Source organism: Staurois parvus, unplaced genomic scaffold (assembly GCF_062004578.1).
Source record: "Staurois parvus isolate SC_StPar_1 unplaced genomic scaffold, SC_StPar_1.0 ptg000758l, whole genome shotgun sequence".
Taxonomy (NCBI): Eukaryota; Metazoa; Chordata; class Amphibia; order Anura; family Ranidae; genus Staurois; species Staurois parvus.
In genome coordinates this window covers 1,378,020-1,384,837 of record NW_028318554.1, presented here as the reverse complement: position 1 = coordinate 1,384,837, position 6,818 = coordinate 1,378,020, and the positions used below count along the sequence as shown (strand labels likewise).

At 34.4% G+C, this 6,818-nt stretch overlaps 1 long non-coding RNA gene across 1 annotated transcript; it reads right to left on the bottom strand.

Moving 5' to 3' along the window:
- Positions 1–976: 976 nt before the first annotated feature.
- Positions 977–6,595, bottom strand: LOC149444959 (uncharacterized). The gene is made up of 3 exons (XR_016306503.1): positions 6,487–6,595; positions 6,290–6,359; positions 977–2,903 (listed from the first exon to the last, which is right to left on the bottom strand). It is a non-coding gene; the product is annotated as an uncharacterized LOC149444959 (long non-coding RNA).
- Between the last annotated feature and the right edge of the window lie 223 nt (positions 6,596–6,818).

Genomic DNA, 6,818 nt, shown 5'->3' with positions numbered 1-6,818 from the left:
AAACCCGAGCCACACTTGGGATTATTCCACAGTGCTTCTCCTGCTTTCCCCTGATCCCTACCTTGTCCCGCGATCCCGCGATGTCCTTCCGCTGTGTCCTCCGGCCGATGCCGACATCCGTCTTCTGGGTTCCGTTCCCTGCGAGCGTCGGGACGTACGGGGGGCGGAACCGGCGAGAAATTTAAAAAAAGTAAAAATATGACATACACACGATACACTGTAATCTGTTAGAATTACATTCCTGTATCAAACCATTTCACATACATTTTGTCCCGAGTGCTTTGTCCGGCGCCCTGCCTGCATTTTTACTGTTCTTTCTGCCTGGAAACTGAGAAACGTCCATGGCGTCCAAAAAACGTTCCTTTAGGTCAAAAGCGGTTTTAGACCTGCTAGAGAACAGCGATAGTAAATCAGAACCACTTGCAGAATTGAGCGATAATGATTCGTGGGGGAAATTCCTCATCAGACACTGACATTATTGAATTAAATTTATTATTATTATATTATTATTTTTTAGAATTATTTATTATATTATATTTTATGATTGTGTGTGTTTATCATACTGGGGATGTTTACTAGACTCTTGTTTGGACAGATTTACAGTAAGTGAGTTATTCCTAAGAATTACAGGCCTACAATATAAAACTACAAATTTCCATGCAAAATAATGTACTGCTTTGACATTCAAAAATATTGATTAGTTAGACCGCCAGGAAGGTTAAAGTGATACTAAACACACACTGTTTCATTGACATTGTCCTTTCTCTTTCTGTATGTGGATGATGGCACTGGAATTATTTTAAATAAAAAGGAAACAAAGTAGCTTTTTTCCTATTCAATATACATCTGTCACATGACCCAGCTCTTTCTCATCTTGTCTGCAGATACACAGTGACAGGTAGAGCTTCCAGTCCTCTGCTGCTGGTCACATGTTAAAAAATAGAAATGCCTTTGGAATAGAAAGAAAAATAACTAATTAATATCAATCAGCTGTTTTTATTTGCCATACAAATATATATTTCAAATCAAATCTTTAATTTTTTGGCAATAACATGATTTCTGCAAATCACAACTTGTGTCACGCCCCTCCAGTTTCTATAGTAGAATAGCAGGGGGTTGAAGCCTCCATCAGTAAAGATGTAATATCTTACCCCCGCCCCCATTGTGTTTAGCTGGTTAGTGGATATGGAGGAGGAGGGAGGGAGTGGGCTGTCATTTAGCACCATGTATATGCCTACATGTGTGACTCTATAGTCATTTGGGCTGCTCAAATGTGATAGGGAGGAAATGCTCAGCAAAGAAACTCACTGAAAACTGAGCATGTGCAGAGTTGCCTCTACAGCTGCAAAATCCCTAGCTGAACTGGGGACATGAACAGAAAGTGGAGATAGAGCACAGCAGGATTAACCAGTTTTTTTGCAGAAAACAAATCTCATAGTGACTAAGTATGGAAATGATTAAGTATGAACGGCGTATAATATGGCATTTATTGATAGTTTTTAATCATGTGGTTTAATGACACTTTAAGGCTAGGTGTGGCTGCAGCTACAACCACCCACACAGAAAAATGCGCTGCCACTCAGGAGATGCACGGAGGTGCCATTATTGCTAATGGTACCCCTACAAACTGGGAACTGCAGAGGGGCTTCCTGAACTGGGAACCGCAGAGGGTCTTCCTGAACTGGGAACCGCAGAGGGTCTTCCTGAACTGGGAACCGCAGAGGGTCTTCCTGAACTGGGAACCGCAGAGGGTCTTCCTGAACTGGGAACCGCAGGGGGTCTTCCTGAACTGGGAACTTCAGGAGGGCTTCCTGAACTGGGAACCGCAGGGGGGCTTCCTGAACTGGGAACCGCAGAGGGGCTCCCTAAACTGGGAACCGCAGAGGGGCTCCCTGAACTGGGAACCGTAGAGGGGCTCCTTGAAATGGGATCTGCAGAGGGGCTCCTTGAAATGGGAACCGCAGAGGGGCTCCCTAAACTGGGAACTGCAGAGGGGCTCCCTGAACTGGGAACCGTAGAGGGGCTCCTTGAAATGGGATCCGCAGAGGGGCTCCTTGAAATGGGAACCACAGAGGGGCTCCTTGAAATGGGATCCGCAGAGGAGCTTCCTGAACTGGGAACCGCAGAGGAGCTTCCTGAACTGGGAACCGCAGGGGGGCTTCCTGAACTGGGAACCGCAGAGGGGCTTCCTGAACTGGGAACCATACTTCATTTACCATTTCCGTGCAGGCCCCGTTTTTGAAAAACGTGCCTCGTGCATTTTCAGGAACGAATGTGTGAACCTAGCCTTAGACAAAATAAATAGCAATGATGTGAAAAGTACAGCGACTCGTGCAAACCAATCCAATATCAGTTACAATAAATAAATTAACCAAACTGACCGACAAAAATATTGAAATTTAATTTAGGTAAGATGCTGCCCCTGGCACTGAACAATTGCTTCATGGTTGCCCAACTGGATAAGCCTGACCAATTCCAATGAGTTGCCAAGAAGGCATTTGTCAGGAAGGATAAAAAGCGATGAAGACCAGCGCCCCCTGCTGTATTAACCAGGAACAGCTGCACAGTTTATTACCCAGTCCCAGTCTGGTATTTCAAGCTGTGTATACTGGATGCACAAAAATACGTGGCAGAATCTTCCTTTCTTGATTCTTTCAAGTGAAGAGAGGAAGCGAGCACTGTAGGCCTCTTAACAAACCATCTGTCCTTATAATCTCCCTCCATGTCCTCAGCCTTAGCATTTAGAGAGAATATCATCAGTTTCAGCCCCTGCCCTGGTCTGTGTTGGTACCAGTACATGTTGTAGTAAGTATCATCATTCTGATTGCAGGTCAGCACCACCGAATTTCCTGAGTGGACTATGAGAAGTCTTTCAGCTTGTTCCACTTCCACCAACCTGTAACCTGTGAAATGCAAGGTGGAGTTATACTAAATTGTTATTATTATTATTATTGTTATTATTATTATATTAAACATCAGACACAATGACAAGGATGTCATTAGAAAAAAATGTCATTTCAACTTGCAGTGACCATAACAGAAACATTTAGGGCCGGTTCACACTAAAGAAATATAGTCCAGATGCGTTCCAGATGCTTTTTTGCATGCGCATTTTTGGTGCATTCCTGTGCGTTTCGGTGCATTCCGGTGTGTTTTTTATGCGTTTTTCTGCATTCCAGTACAGTTCTGTGCAGGAAAAATGCAACATGTTCTACTTTTTTTTCTACAACCGGAACGCACTGGAACTGCAAGCACTGATGTGAATATTGACAACCATATCACCTACTTTCTGTACATTTTGAATTCAGAAAAAAAGCAATTGAAACGCATGGAGTGTGAACCGACCCTTAAAGTTCATTTGTTTTTGCTGTATGGCTCTCAGCTTTTCCGAAGATCCATTCATCTTTGTATAAATATTCCTAATATTACTGCTACTTTTATTATTATTCATATTATTATTTGTTGTTATTGGTTAATGTTATCATTATAATAATAATAATAATAATAATATAATAATAATAATATAATAATAATATAATAATAATAATAATAATAATAATAACAATAATAATAATATAATAATAATAATAATAACAACAATGATAAAATAATTATTTATTTATTATTTATTTATTTCAGGTACTTATATAGCGCCATCAATTTACGCAGCGCTTTACACATATTATACATTCACATCAGTCCCTAAACTTCAAGGGGCGTACAATCTAAGGTATAAAATAATAATAATTGAAAGAAGAATAAAGCCTCATGCACACAGGGAGTTTTTGCAGGCATTTTTTTTACTGCTTCCAAACGGCCCTCCATGTTATCCTATGTGTCTATGCACAGATAGACTTTTAGAAGCTTTTAGTAGCAGTAGCGATTACCAACTTAGGGCCAATTGGTCCAGGAGCAACAGCGTTTTGGCAGAAAAAATGCTTGACTCGGCTAAACACGCCTAAATGCGTGTTAAAGCTAGGTGCGTTTAGTGATTGAGCATTAATTTCAATGGCCATAATAAATTATTATTCTGGCCAATGAAATAAATTAACGCCCAAGCCCTTGATGCTTATTAAACGTGCCTAAACGCTTGTAAAAGCGTTGGATACTTTTACAAGTGTCAGGCGTTTTTTTCTGCAAAAATGCTGATGCCAGGAGGAAGACTTCTAGGAGAGTGGTTTTTTAATGTACTGTGTTCATGAGGCCAAATAGTAATGCACATTGCTGATTTAGGGTATCCACCTTACTGAACAGCAATGACAAACATTTGCAAAAATGTTACCAGTATATGTAACATCAAAAAATTATGACAGTGATATTACACTTATTTATAATATTATTATTATTATTATTATTGTTGTTGTTATTATTAGTAGTAGTAGTAGTAGTAGTAATGATAATAGTAGTAGTATTCATATTATTATTATCATCATCATCATTATTATTATTATTATTATTATTATTACAAATATTTGCAAAGAATGTAAACCAGTATATCTTAAAATGTTGGCAGTGTCATTACTCTCACTATTATTATTAAAGTTTTTATTAGTATTATTATTAGTAGTAGTAGTAGTAGTAGTAATGATAATAGTAGTAGTATTCATATTATTATTATTATTATTATTACAAACATTTGCAAAGAATGTAAACCAGTATATGTAACATCTTATTATTAGTATTAAAGTTATTATTAGTATTATTATTATTATTATTATTAGTAGTAGTAGTAGTAATGATAATAGTAGTAGTATTCATATTATTATTATTATTATTATTATTATTATTAATAGTATTATTATTATTATTATTATTATTATTATCATTATTATTATTATAACATTATTATTAATATTATTATTACAAACATTTGCAAAGAATGTAAACCAGTACATGTAACATCTTAAAATGTTGACAGTGTCATTACTCTCACTATTATTATTAAAGTTATTATTAGTATTATTATTAGTAGTAGTAGTAGTAGTAGTAGTAGTAGTAGTAGTAGTAGTAATGATAATAGTAGTAGTATTCATATTATTATTATTATTATTATTATTATTACAAACATTTGCAAAGAATGTAAACCAGTACATGTAACATCTTAAAATGTTGACAGTGTCATTACTCTCACTATTATTATTAAAGTTATTATTAGTATTATTATTATTATTAGTAGTAGTAGTAGTAGTAGTAATGATAATAGTAGTAGTATTCATATTATTATTATTATTATTATTATTATTATTAATATTATTATCATTATCATTATTATTATTATTATAACATTATTATTAATATTAATATTATTATTATTATTATTATTATTACAAACATTTGCAAAGAATGTAAACCAGTATATGTAACATCTAAAAATGTTGACAGTGTCATTACTCTCACTATTATTATTGTTATTAATAATAATAATAATAATAATAATAACTTGCTAAAAATGGTGTTTGCATTTTCATGCATTTTATGCAATAGGAAGTACATTCAAATGAATGCGCTGCCTTAACACAGGGCATGCTAACATGCCCCACAATGCATATTAATTTCATATATTATAAACTGTACAGATGTAATGGAACCTTAAATATTTGCAATAACATAAATTAAAATACAATGTAATATAAATAATAAACAGCACTGTCATACAAATATAAATAGTATTATTATACTATTTACAAGTATTATTATTATTATTATTATTATTTTTACATTAGTACTGCAATATTGAAAAATTATGTTCATGACACTAGTACTGTTACTTTTTGTTGTTATTATTTTAGAGTACTTTTCTTATCCATGTTTTGCTGTAATACCAAAAAACCATGAGAGCAATATCACTAGTGTATATTATTAGTATTATTATCATTCTCCTTCTTATTATTATTATTGTTATTAAATTATTACTGTAATAATGAGAAAGTATTCTCATGATACCAATACTGTTATTTATTGTTATTATAATTATTATATTAGGGTATGTTCCTTATCCATTTTTTGTTGTAATACCAAAAAAAACACACAAAAGATCAATATTACTAATGCATATTATTATGTATGTTATTATTGTTGTTATTATTATTATTATTTAAATATTATGTAGAGGAACTGGCAGCAAACTGGTATAGAAACTTTTAGTTGCTCAATGAGCACAATGGTCTGAAAATGCTGTGTAATCTCTACACTGTTTTTTTCAGTGTCAATGAAATTTTACATTATGGGGAAAAAAAAACAAAACAAATTTTTCATCACCAAGCAAGTTTTAGAGGAATCATACACTTACCTGGTAGGAAGCTAAAAAACAGGATCAAAGATAGAAACTGTGCCATTGCATTCAGGAAAGCTGATATTTTCTGGAAAAATAATGTATACATGTATATAAGAATATTAAAATATATAAAGTATACAATTTCAGCAAAGAAAACCTTACGTTTCAATCAAAAAATAGATAAACAAACAAATAAATAAATAAGCATGCACCCTTTTTGAAGACATTATTGATTTTATGATTTCAGTAACTACTTCATTTGCAAATATTTTGTACAGAACCCTTTATAAATCCCATAAATGAAGCCGTGCCTTTTCTGCGCTGCAGCCTTCTGCCTTTCGGTTCCTGTACTAGGGGATTCTAAATGTTTCACTTGTTTCCTGTTGTGAACCTATCAGTGGATTAACTCTATGGCACCCAGGATGCTTCTTTTTTTTCTTTCATTGTACAGCTAAAAATTCTAGCATACTCAAACAAATTTTGAACCTCAGGAGGGCGCATTTTTAAAAAAATGGGTGCGTTTTGTCTACGTTTGGCCAAATTC